Here is an 18,847-nt window from a genome sequence, read left to right on the forward strand (position 1 = left end):
TTGGGAGGGGTTCTGGAGGTGAAACAGACAAGACTTGCTGATGGACTGCATGTGACAGGAGAGGAAAAGAGAGGAACTGAGGATAAATGACTCCTACCTTTAGGGCCATTACGAATGGGTAACTGCTCAGCAGTTCATTCATTCATTGGCTCAACACCCATCCACTGAGACCTGGAGGACCAGTTCTGAGGACCAGAGTCAAAGATGACACAGCCCTGCCCTCCAGGGTCCAGCAGTGTAGCAGGGGGGAGAAAATCCCATAGGTAGATACTCACAGGATACGTGGTGTAACAGATCACAGGTTCACCTTGGGCGTCAAAGAAGACATCACTAAGAGCTGTGGATCTGGTCTTAAAAGGGCAAATGTGAGTGTTTCTAGGCAAGCGGTGGGTGGGCCACAGGCACTCTGAGCATGAGCAGAAGCCCAGAGGTGTGAAAGCACACCCCAGATGCCCGTGTGCCAGGAGAACAGGGAACAGGTTCCCCTCCTCACCTGACCCCAGTCCCTGCCCATCCTAGACTAACAGGGGTGCTAATAAGCAGGCAGGGCTCCCCACGGAGCCAGCTTTAACAGATGGCCCCGACACTACAGCCACAGGAACGGCATCTTGCCTCCTGGTCACTCCCTCAATCCTTCAGTAAACTTGGTGACCCTTTTCCCAAGCCCTGCTCTGTGCAGAGGACTCAGGCCAGCCCTCGAGGAGCTCACACACAGTCTGATTACTGCTGTCATCACAACAATCTATTAGACACTTACTCTGTTTAAGGTTCTGGTTAAGGATTTATATGCATCAAAAAAAAAAACTTCCCTGGGGGCTCAGTGGTTAAGAGTGTGCCTGCCAATGCACGGAACACAGATTTGATCCCAGGTCTGGCAAGATCCCACATGCCGTGGAGCAACTAAGCCCGTGCGCCACAACTACTGAGCCTGAGCTCTAGAGCCCACGAGCCACAACTACTGAGCCCGCATGCCACAACTACTGAAGCCCGCGTGCCTAGAGCCCGTGCTCCACAACAAGAGAAGCCACCGCAATGAGAAGCCCATGCACCGCAACAAAGAGTAGCCCCCACTCGCCACAACTAGAGAAAGCCCGCGTGCAACAACGAAGACCCAACGCAGCCGAAAATTAATAAATTTATTTTTTTTAATTATTTTAAAAAACCATTTTACAGATGAGAAAGCTGAGGCTCAGAGAGAGAAACTACACTGTAACTCGGGGATCCGTTTTTCACACACCTGCCTGCCTGTAACCCCTGCTGGACAGGGAGGCAGTCCGGCACCAAGGAAAGGGTACCAGCTTGTTAAGTTCGGCCAAAAACCCTGTCTTCCCACCCTCCCTCACCTCTTACACACACACACACGCACACACTCTCATACTAATGCCTCCTGCAGGAGGAAAAGATTCTCATGACGTAACTTTGCAAGAACGTGGAGCTGTATCAGAACCACAGCACCACCCCATGTCTCTGGTTTCTGTGTGACAGACTCCAGTCTCGTGTGTGGGCTCCTGAAGAGGGGAAGGAAAGTCCCATATGTGATGTTGGTTTCCTTCCAGACTTTGAGAATTCTCCTTCAATGTTGCAGGTTCAGGAAACCAAGGAAATAGCAGGAGACAGTCTGGTGCAGACCACTGTGGAGAAGGCAGAAAAACCACTTTTTCCTAAGCTTGTGGAGGTTGTTTCAAAGAAAATACACACATCCAGGAATGTTCAAGTACAAGAGAGTGATGTCTTCCAAATGTTTCAGACCAGCACAGAGACGGCCCCGAGCCCGTGTCCGAGCCCGCCTCCTCGCATGGCCATGCTGCTCTCCACAGGCTCGGGCACAGCTGCTCCACCTTCTGCATCTGAACAGAAGATGAAGAGACAGAACCAAAGAGGGTTTCTACCCACAACCAGTTGTTCACTCCACGTCAGGGACAATAAGTGTATGTGTTCTCTCTCCCTCTCTCTCTGGACGGCCACAGTGTGCCCGTTTTGTATTACCAAAAGGCCTCCCCCAGCGTCACAGTCACCCTGAAGCTGGACCACCTGCCAGGCGCCCAGGAAAGGTCCCCTCGTGCGGGCTGGCAGCGGCGCTCTCACTATACCCCCTCCCGACCCTCTCCAAACTGGCCAAGCCTCCTCCTGGCAAGCAGCAGCGCCTGGCGGCTTTCAAAGCGAGGCCCCGGCCACGTGAGCACATGAGACTTGAGATGCCATCCCTTGGCGCCGTGTTCGCCATGCCCTCCCCCGCCCCTTTCAAGCCACCCACCAGATGCTCGACATCCAACATCTCCCCTCCTCACTGAGGGCCAGATAATGAGCTGAGCGGGCTAGACGGCTGAGGAGGCACCACTGTGTCCAAATGCCCCCCTGGCTGAGCCCCCCCGGGGGAGAGAAAGCAGCAGTGTTCGGGGAAGAGGGCTGGCTGTGGAGTCTGAGGGTCTGCAGATAGACAAAAACGAGAGAAAACTTGTGAAACTGAGCAAACCTGGAGAATAGGACAAGGAAGGGCGTCTTCCTGGAGAAGTGAAGCACCTACGTGCATGGAGCTGACGTAGGGCCAGCACAGACAAGCAGCCACCCGCGAATTCACGTGACAGCGCTGACCGGGTGCCCCCCATGCCCCCACACACTGTGCGCTGAGGCCGGGGAGGCAGAAACCAGCGGCCCATCCGTCCTCAGAAAGTCCAGCCTAGCGATGCCTACTCAGGCCTGCTCTTCTCAAGTAGGAGGGCTTCCAGAATCCTTTACAGAAGAGTAATACCTTTAAAAAGGTATAAAATAAACAAGGGAAGTCCCACAATCCCTTGTCCCTGTCCCCAAGGTTACACGTTCACACAGGGTAGGGCAGCATCTGTGCACACAGCCACACACAAATAGATATACAGACAGACACAAGTGTGTGCGTGTATATATGCAGGCACAGCCTGTGGTTCAACACCTCCCACCCCCCAGAGGCTGACAAGCTACAACCACAGGCCTGGCAGGAGCTAAGAATAGGACAGTTACAGCAGAGCAAGTTCTCAGGCAGGAGAAGGAGCTGGGTACCTCTGTGGCTTAGAAAACAGATAAACCAGGATTTGAATTCTCACCCATCACTGACCTTGTGCCCTGGGCAAGTTGCTTGACCTGGCCAAGCCTCACTTTCCTCATCTGTAAAATGGGGAACACTGCAGTAGCAACCTCAAAGATGGCTGAAGGGATTCACAGGATGGTGCACATTAAAAGCGGCCGGCATGGTACATCATTAATGACAGCTATTATTTGTGTTGACACCCGTCACCACCACTTTCACCCTCCCTGGGGCAGGGGTAAGCAAGGGTAATGCTCTCTTAGCATGAGACCGCAAGAAATCACCTCTAAGATAAGGTAATAGGAGGAACGTGACTGAAAAATATGTATTTTTCATAAAACTATGAAAGGGTTCCCAAAAGAAAACGAATCCTCTGGTTGGCAGGATAGTTTCATTTTAGACCCTCTTTGAAAAGGCCGGCTGGAGCTTCCCCATCCCTGCCCCATGCACATGTAATTATCCTTGAAATCAAACGTTCCTCCCTTCCAAGACAAGCCTGCAGAAAACAGGGGGAAGAGAGAAACCCTCACCTGCACCCACTAGCTGGTGAGCAAGACCTGAGTTTTCCACAGGGAGTGGAGGCAGGTTTTAGGAAAATGGGAAACCTAGGGATACGTGTGGGGGAGGACTCAAAGAGAGCTTCGGGAAATCGGGGTAAAAGAGAGAGTGAGAAAATGAGGGTGGCCTGCCTGGGACGTCCCAGACACCCAAGACAGCCTGGGAGCATCCTGATTGGCACGCTTCCATTCTGGAAGCCTGGCAGTGACACTTCCCTTTCTGCACATTAGGGATCGTGAAAGCCAGACCAGGGATCCAGCGCCCCACTCCCTCTCCCCGACTCCGCACAGCCCTCCTCAGCCACCCACTTAATCTTAATTACCGTCCAGGGGACATTTGCTCTGGGGAAAGGCAGGCAGTGTCACCTGCAACTGGAAGAGCGGGGGTGCCTGTGTCCTCATGGGCAGCCACTGGCAGGGATAAGCCCTCTCTGGGGGACACACCACGTCTCACCACCTCCAAACTGACCCGAGCCTCTGCACAGCAGGACGGCCTCCTAAACAGTGTCCCTGCCACACCCCTGCCTCCTCATGGTTTATTCTCAACACAAACAGAGTGATCCTTTGAAAACATAAACCAAAAACTTGCAGGACGTACAGAAAGAGTGGATTTTCCTGTATGCAGAGCATACATACCCAGCTGGAGGAAAACAGGCTGCATCCCAGATCTTCCTCCAGAAGGAAGCTGGAGAAATACCCTGATGGATAACAGAAGACGACTCTGCCTGAGTAGTGACCTTATTATACAGAAGCCGGCAGCGGGAAGAGGAGAAAGTATTCAGCCAGTGGCCTGAGACACCGCAGAACCCTTCAGGGTGGAGCTGGGGACAGCCCTGGGATCTGGCAGCAAGCGTGCCGTGGGCACCTAGGACGGCACCTGGGGGCCCGGCAAAGTCTCTCAGATGAGACGCTTTGACTCTACACGTAGGTGAAGCAGAAGCACAAAAGCCAGGCCATGAATTTCATCCAGCAAGGACCTGGTGTGATCCTCTGGGCAGACTGGGGAGTGTCACAGCCTGGAGGACACTGATGAGACTCAACAACTAGATGCAGGGAGGGATCCTGGGCTGAACCCTGGAGCAGGGGAACTGGTGACATCTGGAAAAGGCTGCTAGCTTAGTTCATAGTGTCACACCTAAACTAACTCACCCAGGTTAATTTGATAACCATACTGTGGTTACGTGAGTCAACAGGGAAGCTGGGTGAATGGTATGTGTAAATGTTATGCGCGGTTTGGCAAATTTCTGTGAGTCTAAAGTTATTTCAAAATAAAAAGTTAAATTTAAAAAGGGATCCTACACCCTCACAACCCCTCAATACACACACACAAGCTCCACCGCCAGGCCTGATGCCTGGGACTCACCATTTCCCGCACAAACCCCGATTCGAGGGTTGTGCTCTGGGGTGTTGAGGTTCGGGCATTTTACGCCTATTACATGTGGGCCAAACACACACCGTCTACAGTAGACAGAGGATCGGACGGAAGGTGGTTTCCTATAAGGAGCAGAGGGTCCCTCCCTCCCTCCTAGTCCCTGCCAAGGGCAGAGGAAGTACTGGTGTGACTGGTGGCGGCCCAGGTCATTGTCTGGACCACATCCGTCAGGAGCATCACCAGGTGTCACAGGTGACACGCCTGTTCAGGGCCCCCTCTTCTCCCCACTGCTGCTCTGAGACCCACAGGGTGGACAAGGCCCCTGCTTGGGCTCAGCCGGCTCTGACTCCCACCTGCACCCGAGTGTGCGCCTGGCATGCACGGCCCTGGGCACTGTCGCTGCCAGAGGAAGGCAAGGACCCAAAATAGGGAGCAAGCGCGGGGGCGGGGGCGGCCCCAGTGGGCTAGGAGGCCATCACTTGCTTCAACCAGTGTTGACCAGAGAGCCCTGGAGTGGGTGACAGGCACGGGCCAGCTCATAGCGAGGGTCCTTTATCCTCCTCTGCTGCTGCCCCTCCTGTGACCAGGAGCTACAGAAACCTCGAGGTGAAGAGGAGGTTGGACAGGACACCCACACTCTTGGGCCTTCCTGACACATACCACTGAGTCCTGACCCACCGTGTACAGTCTGGCCCTTCCCACCAAATTAGGAAGGACGCTGTCTCTAGAGAGTAAGGCAGGGTGGGCAAGGCCGGGCTGCAGAAGGGGAGCAGAAGCAGCGGCAGCAGCAGGACAAAGCCGACGAGGAGCAGAGGGCGTGCCCCGCGGGGTGAGCCGGGTGAGCGTGGGTTTAAGGGAAACACCCACCGAGTTGTAGGCTGTGTCCCAGTGCCATCCCACATTCCGTGGCGAATACGGCAGCGCGAGGGGTGGGAGGGTGCCAAAGGCCGCGTAGAACACGACATCTTCACATCAAACTATATGAATAGATTTTGGTTTCAAGACAATGAACTAGGTCGACACATGTGCTTTCCCCTCTTCTAATCGTGTTGAAATGAAAAATAAGAAGACTGAGAACTCTGTTGCAATGTTGAAGTACAGGGAATGATGACAACAACAAACCAAAAATTAAGAATTCCTAGAAGATGTGAAGCAGATGGAATCGGATAGAGAAGAAAGCTCTGAGTGTTAGACATCTGGCCATAAAGTCAACTGTTTCCTCTATCCAAACAACAGCCAGCTAGAAAACGTTAAGGGCCTACTAAGTAAAGAAAAAAATGCACAGAAGTAAACTGTAAAAGAAATGTACAAAAATCATTTGAAGCAAATTATTAAACTTTACTTATAGACAAAAAAAGAAGACAAATCAAAGGAGAGACATTTCACTCCTTCTGAACACGGAGATGATATTGTAAAGACATCAGTTCTCCCCAGCTGATCTATAAATAAGATGCAAATTCACTCTAAATCCTAAGAGGATTCATTTCGGAATTCAACAGGTTGATTTAAAATTTTGTCTGGAAGAGTAATTAAAAATAGCTAAGAAGTTTTCAAAAAAGAAGTGTAATGAGACGGCACCTGTCCTTTCAGGAAGCCGCAGTTGATGATAAATGGTCAGCAGGACAGAACACAGTCCAGAAAAATAGGATCAAGTATAGCTGAGAATTAATATCTGATCAGGATGGCATTTCAAAAGGTGGGAAGAATGGATTATTCAACAAATGTTGATGAAACAATTTTCTATTCACTTGAGGGGGGGATTTATTTTAAATTTTACCCAGTATCATTTGTAAGAATAAATCTTTGATAAAGATTTAACCAAACCAAAAAACTGCCATAAAAATACCAAAGGAGGGACTTGCCTGGTGGACCAGTGGTTAAGAGTCCACCTTCCAACGCAGGGGACGTGGGTTTGATCCCTGGTCAGGGAACTAAGATCCCACATGCCGCAGGGCAACTAAGCCTGCACACCGCAACTAGAAAGCCCACGTGCCTCAGCGAAGAGCCCATGCACTACAACGAAAGATCCCACATGCCCCAACGAAGATCCCACGTGCCACAACTAAGACCCGACGCAGCCAAATAAATAAATTTTTTTAAAAAAATAAATAAAGCTCTAAGAAAAAAAACAAACAAAGGAAACACAAGTCATTATTCTTTTTTATTGTCCCAGGGTGAAGTCCTCTCTAGGGTGATACAAAAGCTAGAAAACAAAGGAAACTATTGGCAGATTTAACTATGTGAAAAATTAAAACTTCTGTATAGGAAAAGACATCATGAAAGAAGTGAAAGTCAGTCAGTAAACAGGACAGGGTTCTGAAATGCCACATGAGATGATGAAGTTCTCTTAATACAGAAAGAAGGCCCCCAGGAGTTCTGGCTCACTCTCTGCAGAGTGGCCTTGGGCAGGTAGATCAGTATTTACAGACAGAGAAAGATGTCCACAGATTCAGGACATATTCACTCTTATTCATTTGTTCATTCATTCAACAAAAAGTTACCAGAAGTCTAGTATGTGTCAGGTACTATTCTAGGTGCTGGGCATAAAGCAGTGACGAAAAAGCCAGAAATCCCCCAGTACATTCTAGTGGGGGAAACAGACAATAAATAAAGCATTCGGTAAAATATATGGTCTATAAGCTGGTGATAAAAGAGAAAAAAGTAAAGCAGAGAAAGGGTATAGGCAGAGTGGGGAGGGGGAGGGGTTACAATTTTAAATGGGGGCAGTGGTCTGAGAAGTGCTCACTGAGAAAACGACATCTGGACATGTTTTGAAATATTTGTGTATACATGTGAACACTCACAAAAGTCTAGAAGGATATGTACTCAAGTCTTAATGTCAATGCTTCTTACAGGTGCCATTGTACAGCACTTTTACATTCTACTTTTTGTACACTTCAGTATTGTTTGATTTCTTCTAAAATAACTATGGAACACTTATTGTGAGCAACACAGCATTTGGAGGGAAAACTGAAAGTGAATTTCCAGAGACAAGCACTTGAGGGATGCTCCCACCGGCAGGGATCAGACGTAGGAGGTTGGAGTCGGATGTCTGGTGCTCTGGCGCCACCTGGTGGCCATCTCCTAAATGATCAATCTCATTTCCAATCCCCTCAAGGTAGCAATAAAAAAGCGGCAAGACACACAACAACTGTATAAAAACCTATCTGCCCTGTGGACAGGGACTAGAGAGGAAATGCGCAACATAAACAGTTTGATTTGTTGGGGTAGCATGGTCATGGTGGGATTTATTTAGCTTGGATCTCCAATCAGTTCTATGATGACATTTCATTCCTTTGTGTTAACTGCAATGGAGCAGTTCTACGGGGCAGCTGAAGGTAACTCACAGAAATGGAGTGAGAGGCGGGGTGGGCAACACAGAGCCATAACCCAGGCCATCTGCACGTGTGTCCCCAAGAAGTTTGGGGGTTCAGAGTGACAGGACCTCAGGTCACACAGTGGTTGGAGGTGGAGGGGTCTTCCCCAATGGGAGTGCCTGGAAGACGAGGTCCCAGGAGTCTGGCTGGGAGGGGCAGCCATATCCGGGCCCTCAAACGATTAACCGCTAACTGAGCACGTGCGCAGACCACCAAACTGGAGCCTCCTCGCCAAAGTCCAGAGGAAACAGACATCCCACGGGTGATGAGGAAGTGACGTTGATCTCAGCGAGGACTCTGCCTGGAATAGTCTTCCCCTCTCCCCCATCCTTTGGCCCCTCTTCTGTGTGCCCTCACTCAGCCCACTGTAGCACCTGTCACTCTGACAAGAAAGTGCTCTTGCCGGGCATCTCCCTGCTAGACCATGAGCTCTGGAAGGCGAGAGTCACACCTACTCATTCACCCTCGGAGAGCTCCGGGTTTGAGTCCTATGTGACAGCAGGCAAGTGCCCCTCTAAGCTTGAGTTTCTGCGTGGAGATACAGGACTGTCCTCCCCTCGTGTGGTTATGGCAAGGACAACTAATAGCACCAGCTGGCACTCAGGAGTGGTGATGGGCACCAGGCAGCTGTCTAAGCGTTTTATTTGCATTAAGTTCCTGAACTGAGGCCACCTCTGTGGAGTGTTGATCACAGCGCCTGGCATGGGGTAAGTGCTCAAATATTATTTTATTCCCAGTTCCCAACACAGTACCCAGCACTCTGCTGTGTTCTCAGTAAAAATGAATGAACCACTCCCCCAGCCTATTACAGGAAGGGGCAAGTTCAGGGCACGACGGCGATGCTTAAGCGGCCCATCAGCACCCCCAGCCACATGGACTGAGCAAAGGGACTTCAAGGAGAGCACCCCTGCAGGACTGGGGAAGGGGGTATGCAGGGAGAAGTGATGCAAACTCCTGGGGTGGGGGCAGGGGAAGCAGCAACGCTCTGGACTCAGGTTCAGCTCAGGTAGAAGCTGCCACCCAGGAGGGGCCTCAGTGAAAAGTGGGTGGGACTTGCCTTGCCTTAACATAAATCCCTCCAGCCCTGATCCCAGGTGGTCAAGGCCGTGGTCCTCGCAGTAGAGGGTCGGTAGGCAAGGTCACTGAGGGAAGCTGGTGTAAGGCAAGGAAGGGGGCTGAGAGGTACCCAACCCACTGAGAGTCACAGGCACTACCCTGGGGAGGGGGCGGTGCATCCCTCTGCAGGCCCCTCCCCAACCCAGCCACTTGGAAGTGGCTTCCAGTCAAGGAAGGAGAGACTTGCAGACTACAACAGGTGCCAGAAGGGCACTAGAGCAGCTGGTGGCCACGCCCACTGTACTGTCCCCCGCAGTCAGGTGTGCTCAGGGGCTGGTTCTCTCCCTGGAACCATCCTCGTCCCTTCTCTCCTCCCCGCTCCTTCCTGCCCTTTTCCAGCCTCATTGTCAATGTCACTTCCTCTGGGACCTCTTCTGTGATGCCTGACTATGTTGTGTCCTTCTCCTACTGGCTTTTAGAGCACTCAGACTTCTCCTTAGCACTCGTCCTATTTGTCTTGAGTTATATTCGTCCTCCCTGGACGGTCACAGCTGTGGCCACGCTCGGCTGCCTCCCCAAGATTTCCAGCGAGAGGGTCACGCAGGCAGCATCAGGAGCGGCCCACGGCTTCTGCGGCTCACAAACCCTTTTCTGAGCAACCCCACTCCACATGCTTCCCATCTCTGACTCTGAGGTTACAATGGGGCAGAGCCTTTCTCCCGATCAGGAAGGGCCACTGCTGATGCCTATTTATGTGCGGTTCAAGAATGAGATGTCAATGCTAATACAACTGACAGCCTAAACCTTCATCTTTTTTTTTTTTTCGGCCGTGCCACGCAGCATGCAGGACCTTAGTTCCCCGACCAGGGATCAAACCTGGGCCCCCGGCAGAGGAAGCATGGAGTCTTAACCACTGGACTGCCAGGGAATTCCCAAAACATCGTCTTATAGAAAAGAAAACTCAAGTCTCCTTGCTTACAGACTTTTATAAAGGCAATCTCAAAAGAAACAAATGACAAAAAGGAAGGTGTAGCAATTTATCTGGGTTGTTTCTTGATATTTCATCATTCTAAATTATACTTTATCGGACTTCCTATTTAAACTACAAAAGCAACATATCTTTATTGCTATAAGCCAAACCTAAGAGGGGTGTACAAATAAAAAGCCATGAAACCACCCTCCCCCAATGCCGACCCCCTTCCACCCACCTAAGGCAATCACAGTGGGCAGCCAGGAGTACACTCCTCCAAGCCTTTGTGCCAAGCAACATAAATACCTGTAAACAAGTGGGACTAGACCAGAACCCAAGGTCGTACCCTCAAACGCCTGGGGGGTCCAGCAGATCATGTCATGGCGAAGCTACAGGTGTAACAGAATAAGGACAGAGGGGACCTGTGGCCAACTACGCCACTTAAAGCTTTCCATTTTGAACATTTGGAAAGCACTGAACTGGCCATACAAGGTATCTGAGAGAGAGACTGGACAGTGCTCCTTGGGTAGAGTAGCAGAGTTAGTAAGAGCTCAGATTATGGAGACCTGGTAACATCCTGGGCCCAGTGTCTATTGGCTAGGTCACCGTTAAGAAAGTCACTTAGTCTCTGTGCTTCAAATTCCTCCTCTGAAAAGAGGCAATCCAACAGTCCCTTCTTTGTAAGTTCACTGTGAGAAGCGAACTTACAAAGTGAACTAATGTAAAGCACTTAGCACTCGCCTGGCACACACTATTACTGGCCACCAGTCTGCAACCACTGCTGGAGACATTATTCTGCAATTTGTTTTTTAAACCTAACAATGTGTCATGGGCTTCCCTCATGTCAAGGTAGAGAGAGCTGGATCCTTTTTAATAACTGCCTAATACATGGCTGATGGGGGCTCCCATTCCTTCCACTTTTTTGCCACTACAAACAGTGGCGCAGAAAACAGCTTTGTACTGCTTTTTGCATTGGTGCTTTATTTCTGCATGAATTGCTGCTGGGTTGACAGATATGGATATTTAATACTCATTAAATATTTTCAATTATATTCCCCCAAAGTTAGAACAATTCATACTCCCAACAGCAATGTAAGGGAGCACTCATTTCCCCCAATCACTTGCTAACATTGGATTTTATCAATCTTTGTAACATTTTGCCACTTAAAAAGGTAAAAAAGAAAACTATTGTTTTTATTTGCATTCTGCTAGTGATGATCTTTTGAGGCAGAGATTTCCAACTTCTTTCTTTCTCCTTTTCTTCTTCAGCAAGAAAACTAGTTTTAGCTAAGCACACTCCATGCTCCCTTGCTGCTCAGTGTGGCTAAGCTCCACTCGGTGAGATGTAAATGTTAGTGCTGTGTGAGACTTCTGAGAAATATCTGAAAGGGAAAGTGTACACCCTTCTTCTCCCCTTTCTCCTTCTGGCTTCTGGAATGCAGATGTGACGACTGGAGCTCAAGCAGCCATCTTGAGTCAGGCGGCAATCTGCTATGGCTGGAAGAGCAGCGAGATATAGAACCTGGCGGCTCTGTGATGACTTAGATTCCACCACACCAACCTCTTTACTTTTTCATGAAATGATATAAACCCTTATATGTTTAAGCCATTGTTATTCTGGGGTTATCCACTACATGCAACAAAATCTATTCCTAACCAATACACCTTCTGATTCCCAAAAGTCAAAATTGAACCTTTATTTCTCTTTTTTGTAATACACATAAATAACAATGCCTTTATGTTTTATTTGCCCTATGTTTATTTAAGTCTCTTAAAAGTGGAACACTCATTTTCCCACTCTCCCATTCTTTCTCCCAAAGCCTTGGGTTTTACAGAGATGGTTTAGAATTTTTATTTTCAGCCGGTTATGTTTTCCCATACAGTTCTCCTCTATTTTAAAAGTTCTTAATAACACACAATAAAAATTCTAACTCACAGTAGCTATATCCAATGAGATTAATCTCTGTGCACTAAAGGGTGCACCACGGCTCACTGCTTCCTGCACTCTCCATGTCCCCCACCCCAGAATCTCTGCTCTAACTGTCCTTTGGTCAGAGAACTTCAATGGGCGTTTTCCTCAGGCACACCTACCAGATGACGTATGCTTTATGTCCTCACGCATGTGCAATGTCTTTCTTTCACAATGACCAGGAGTGACATCTCGGCTGGTTCAGCGAGGGTTGTGGCCCCCTCTCTCCAACAGTCTGGAGACCCCGGACCACCGTCTTCCGGTCTCCAGGGCTGCATATGGAAGGGCCAATGAGAGTCTAATTCTCTCTCCTTTGAAAACAGCTTGTTCTTTCTTCCTACAAAACTTTAAGATTTTTCTCTTTCTTCTTGGAGTTTAGGAATTTTACTAGAAAGTAGGTCTAAGTGTTGGGCTTTGCGTGGGATGAATGGATCCATTTAATCTGAAGAATCAAATCTGTCTTCAATTCAGTGACATTTTCTTTTATTGTTTTCCTATTACTCCTCCATCTATTCCTTTTTCTCCTTCTGGAACTCCCATGACTCCATGGCAGGTCCCCTGGATAAGGTCTCCAAGGCCTTCCCTCATGGACAGTGTCTCACATTTTAATTCATTATTTCCATTTCTTTTTATTATTGTTCTGGGTTGTGAGGCATTTCTTCTACTTGACCTTCCAAACCACCAATTTCAGTTCTTAAATTGATTTTTAAATTCAAAAGCCATGTGTTTTAGTTCCAGCAAGCCTCTGGTACCCTTTAAATGCGTCCCCCTAGGAGCTCTCTCCTTGTAAAGTTCTTACACATCCTCTCCTTCCATCCTGCCTCAAAGGAACCACTGCTCCAAGTGTGAAGTCTGGCTTCCCTCTTTCTCCAGCTAAGATCCCAAAAAGCCGTCATGTGTCTTTGCCTGCTGAAGGGTGCAGGTTCACACAGCCCCTGTTCATGGCAGACCACTCGAGCTTCTGTGGCAGTGACAAGCCTGAGGCCCTGTACGACCTGACAGCCTCTGTTCAAGGGGACCCAAGTGAAATGAGGTGGCAAACTGTGATCTTCCTGCTGAGAAGTGGGGAGGAGACCCTCTGCTCTTTGGTCCCCTAGTGATGATGGGGGAGAGGCAGTCCTCTCCCAGCTTCATGGACAGGGAGCAATTCTGCCCAGATCCCCTGGGATTGGCAAGATCGGGCAGTCCCTCAGAGGGCATAGGAAGCAAGTGGGCAGCTGCAGCCCCTCTCATGGAATCCAGTTCTAAGCAGCCTCAAAAGCACAGACAGAGGAGAGGAACTGCATTTCTAGAACTAGACTGACCTAGAGTCAAATATCAACTCTGACACTTATTTGCTGTGTGATCACAGGGAAATTACTTATCTCTGAGTCTCAGTTTTCTCATATGCTCTTACCTTTAAACCAAGAGTTATTTCCAGCATCCTCCTAAGGGGAACCAATCCCTCTGATACGTAAGTTTCAGGGAACTTGCTTCTTCTAAGCACTATATGAATTACTTGTATTGTAGTTAATCATGCAATATCAAGGAAGGAAGACTGGGGCCCTGGCAGGAAAGCATCAGAAACTTTACCTTCTGCCTCTTTGTGAAAATAGGTTGACAGAAGGGTAAGGCTACTAGAAGAATCTGAAAAATATTGTAATATTTCAGCTTTTAGCATTTTTGTGACTGCTCCTACCTGAATAAAATCTCCTAGGATTCTTCTAGGCAAATACTCGCTGCCTCTTCCCCTATTATCTTACGGTGTCTCAAGACTTGAGGACCATGGCTGCAAAGGGGATGGATGCTGGGAGCCAGGAGAGAGTCCATGTTGGTCCCAGTTTAGTAAAATTTATGGAGCACCTACTACGTATAAGGCATTGAGCAAGGCACTGCACAGAATACAATAATGAGGAAGACACAACCCCTGCCTTAAGAGGGCTTGAAGTCTAGTCAAGGAGCTAAGGCAGGAAGTACAGGGGACATCAAAAAAGCACAATGCAATGCGGATCGTGGCCAGGGCCATGAGAGGGGGTTGAAACAAGTGTCAGGACAGTTTAAAAGGAGGAGAGCTCCAGTGAGTTGGGGAGTGCAGAAAAGCATTCTTGGAAGAGGTGCCGGATGGGGTGGGCAGAATCTCAGGGAACAAGAATTGGGGGTGTGGGGGGGGAGGGGAGAGGGAGGCAGGGGGTTGACAAGTAGATTATAGAGTCTCTTGAAGATGATGATCAAGTCTTATTCCTTGAATCTTATAAGATTCCTTGTATCTTCATATTCCTTCACCCATCCTCCCAGGGCCAAGCGTAACTCACACAATGAGCCGGTCCTCTCTGATGAAGGGTCTGAAGCAAGGACAGCCAAAAGTGAGGAGGGGAGCTGAACTGAGAGAGGGGAGGGGCTTGTGGGGAGGTATAAGGACCTGACTGAGCTTGAGAGAAAGGAGGTTGCCCAAGTCACCCCAACTGCTAGGAGGCCGATACAGAATGTTTGTCTTCTGAGCAACAAGAGCAAAAGGATGACAGCAAAACAGGGTGGCAACAAGTGGTTTTGCACGAGGAGGAGGCAGAGAAAGAAAGGAAAAAACTCTTATACAAGAACCAGTGGTGAAAACCCCAGAGCTTAATTCATCTGGCGAGAAGAAGCCCCTAAAACACCCTGTGCGTGTGGCTCACTGAGGATGCCTGATGTCCCGAAAGCCCCTGTGCCCTCCTCAACCCTGCAGACTTGCTGACAGCAGGTTCCTCTGACTGCAACAGGACCCGGCTCACCCGTACCAGCTGCACCTCTGGGTGCCACAGCCTGGCTCTCTGCTCAAGAGGGCACAGGTCACTAGGGTCAGTGAACCCACTTACCAGGAACACATGTTGGGCTTCATAATCCCAGGCCAATAGGATAAACCATCCCAGCACGTCTCTTTCCAAACAGTAGCCGCTGTAAAAAGTAGGGGGGATAATTCCATTTACACGATGTTCCAGACGGTAAGACTTGTTTCTCAAGGCTCAGCAAGGTCAAACCAACTATAGTGCTAGAAGATCTGATTTGAATCTGTTCTTTGAAATGTCAAAAACCTTCCCCATAGATCAATATGTGATATCATTAGCCTATCAGGTAGCAGAGCCTGTCCTAAAATCACCGGAATTAACTTCAACTTCTTCGGTCACTATTCTCCTTTCCCACCATGCTTTGGATACATGCTGTGGTAAGCATGGGAGGGTCCGCCTGGGGACCCCTGCCTCAGAGTGCATGCCAGGGAGGCAATGCCCAGCCCGCCCAGCACGGGGGCAGCCTCTCAGCCGCCCACTGGCACAGACAAGCATCCTGCACCCGGCGCCTGCAGAGGGCCCAGGGGCTGGTTTGTTTTCCTTCCTCCAAAGCGCCCCCTCCCTCCGCCCCCCACCGCCAGGTGGGCGGCTTCATGACCTCCTTCACTGCGGAAAGTTGCCTTCGGCTCCTTCGGGTCCTTCCTTTAACCTAAATGTTTCCGCGTCTTCTCCTGACCCCCCACTCCCACCTCTGAGGAAGAGGCGTCCACCAGAGACCCAGGGCCGGCACCCCCCTCGCACCTCAGTCTCCTCCACTCTCTCGGCCTGAGAACGTCCGCAGTTCTCCCAGTCTTCCAAAGAGCTTCGGCCCTTGAACTCCAGGCTGCTTCCTCCCCACCACCCACGGCAACACCCCTCCCGACTTCGGGTCAGCAGGACCGCCTAACGGCTGAGGCTCAGGCTAGTGGCCGAGCTCTCGGTAGCCTCCAACACGGCTCACCAGTCCCTCTTTCTGGAAACTCATCAGCAGCCTCAAACAATGACCTCGTGCTTCTCCTCCTCCTGTCTCCTCAGCCTCTCTGGCCACCTCTGCTGGCTCCTTTCTTCTGCTCACCCGCTTCCAGAGCTGCCTCGCAGCCCCTCCCCACAGGAACCCAAGGCGCTAAAAGGCCAGGCCCTGCCTCCCTCTCCACCCTCCCCTGGCACACACTTCGCACTCCAGCAGCAAGAAACCAACCCAAACACAGGCCACCGACCGAACCGACTGAGGCCCTCACTCGCCACCTGCTTCCCGCAGCCAGGCCCGGCTCGGGCTGCCCCGTTTTGTTGCGACCTTGAGTCACAGCTCATCAAACTTTCAGATCCTTCACTCCCAACAGCTGAAAAAACATTAAGCAAGCACCTCTAACATACATATGTTTATTCGTAAATTAAATATATGTTCTAAAGTACCGACACGTTCTATACGTTACAAAACAAATGCAAACAATTGAAGAGATAAAGATGAAATATGTTAAATTATTTTATTCTATAATACAAAAAACTTTCCTTCTCATTATTAATAATAATTTCAGTGAAAGCAATGTGACTGCTATGCTTCCTTTGACAGAGTTTTAAATAAACTTTACATGGAAGTACAGCATCAGTGCAGAAGAATGCATACAATGATACAGTACCAGCGCACAGGCCAAAGGGTTCCCGCAAAGTGAACATACCCGTGTAACAGCACCCAGATGGAGGAACGTCATGAGCCCCCCACCACCCACCGCACCTCCTTCGATCTTTACCTGCCTCCCAAGGGTGGTCACCACTCTGCTTTCTAACAGCAGAGATTACTTCTGTCCGTTTAAACTTTATACGAATGGAGCCATACAGTACACAACCTTTTGTGCCTGAATGAACATTATGTCTGTGAAATTCATCCCGATTTTTCATTTTTCATGGTTGTTTACGAACTCATACTGATCAGTTTCCCACTGTGGGAGTTGACCCTGCATCTGTCCACTCTGCTGCTGATGGACACTGGCATTGTTTCCAGTCTGGGCTATCACAGGTGGTGCTGCTATAACACTCTTGAGCGATGCCATTTGGTAACACATTTGCATGCCTTCCTGTTGGGTTGATGCCCAAGAGCAGAACTGCTGGGTCCTAAGGTGAGTACGTGTTCAGTTTGGGTAGATGATGCCAAACAGTTTTCCCAAGTGGCTGAACCAATTCACACTCCTCCCAGCAGGGTATGAGCATTCTGGCTGCTCGGCACCTTGGCCAGCACTTGATACAGTATATATATATATTTTTCATTTTAGCCATGCTGGTCAGTAAGATATCACAAAGTAAGTATTACGATCACTTTTAAAGGAGATTGAAATCAGTGCTTCTTTCAAGCTCACAAAACTAAGGTGAATCAGAGCAGGAACCCAGGTCTTCTGACTCCGAATAGCATACTGTGTCTACTTGCAATGAAATACTATTTCCAACATAAACACCCCAACAAGAGGCTAACGCACTGATAAAAAGAACGTGCTTATGGACTATGCCAATCCCAACACCTGACTCATGACAGGAAAGAAAGAATAAAAGGGTGTATCAACCCAACTTTGAAACAGACATATATAAGAAGTCTGGCGATCTTTCCATCCCTCACATTTGTACAGTTCTTTAGAGTACAGACTGTGTTCATATGCATGATCTCTGGTTTCAGCAGGAATTTTATTCCTGCTTTTTCTGTTAATTAAGGTTTAATGTTATATCTTCTTTTAATAATCAATTCATTTGTATTCTATTTTATAATCATAATCACAATTATTTAGAAATAACTTTATATTTGAATGGTTCCACTCTGACTGCCAATCCTTTCCTACTCTGACTTGTCCATTCATGGGCTTTCATTTTGACTCATCTCTCCGTTACTGGAGCATGGCTTCCAGTGATTTTTTCCCCCCAGGAATGGTGCGTGGGTGTGGCAAAAGCTACACTCAAGATGTGTCCTTGTAAGACTGAAATGAATTTCTGTTGCCATCAAATGTGAAATAAAACTTGGCTGAGTATGAAATTCTTGGGTCACAACCCTTCCCTCAAAACTCGATGAGGACTGCTCCACTGCCTCTGGCACCTGTGCTGCAGACAAGCCTGAGCCTAGCTTAGTTTTTTTTTCTTGGATTTAAAGGTTCCTTCTACCAGAATGCTAATGGTATCCTCTCACTATCCTTGAAATTAAAACAAAAACAAAAAACAAAAAAACTTCACCTGGATATGTGAAGTGTTAGATAATTTTGTTACTTTTGCCTGGTTCATGATGAGCCCTTATAATTTACGGATTCAGGTCCTTCTTCGGTTCGGGAAAATTGAGGATTTGCTCTGGTCTCCAGTCTGGTCCATCATCCACGTCTGCGGTCTCCTCTGTTGCTTTCCTGTCCCTTGTGAAATTGGCAGTTTGTCCTCCTCCTGACCCCTTGAATTTCTGCAGTGCCACTAATTTCAGTGCTGGCATGTGTGATTTATTGCCCCACGTTCTTTAAGTCCACAAGCTCCTGCTTCACCTCAGTCTGTTGACTCATCATTTCGTCTTTCATAGCACCTATAACTTCTCTTAGAGGACAAAGAAGATGATGTTTGAAATGTACTTCAGTTTACTGAGTAAAAGTTTGGAAACTTCTTTCCCAAAGCCTGATCTTCTCTATTTTTTGCACCCTTGTTTATTTCCCTTTATACTGCTGGATCTTTTCAGTGGGTCCTCTCTAGTTTAAT

General features: G+C 48.8%; 1 protein-coding gene across 3 annotated transcripts in view; it reads right to left on the minus strand.

Moving 5' to 3' along the window:
* The window catches only part of RALGPS1 (Ral GEF with PH domain and SH3 binding motif 1), a 282,818-nt gene that overhangs the window by 248,136 nt on the left and 15,835 nt on the right, over positions 1 to 18,847 (minus strand). For 2 of the 3 annotated variants that reach the window (XM_082657473.1, XM_082657475.1), the window contains exon 2: positions 15,191 to 15,269. The exons of the other annotated variant lie outside the window; for it this stretch is intronic. The gene's annotated coding sequence lies outside the window, so the exon portion shown is untranslated. The remainder of the gene's footprint in view (positions 1 to 15,190; positions 15,270 to 18,847) is intronic. 3 annotated transcript variants of the gene reach the window in all.

Source organism: Grampus griseus, assembly GCF_964374135.1.
Source record: "Grampus griseus genome assembly, chromosome: 6".
In the NCBI taxonomy this organism is placed as follows: Eukaryota; Metazoa; Chordata; class Mammalia; order Artiodactyla; family Delphinidae; genus Grampus; species Grampus griseus.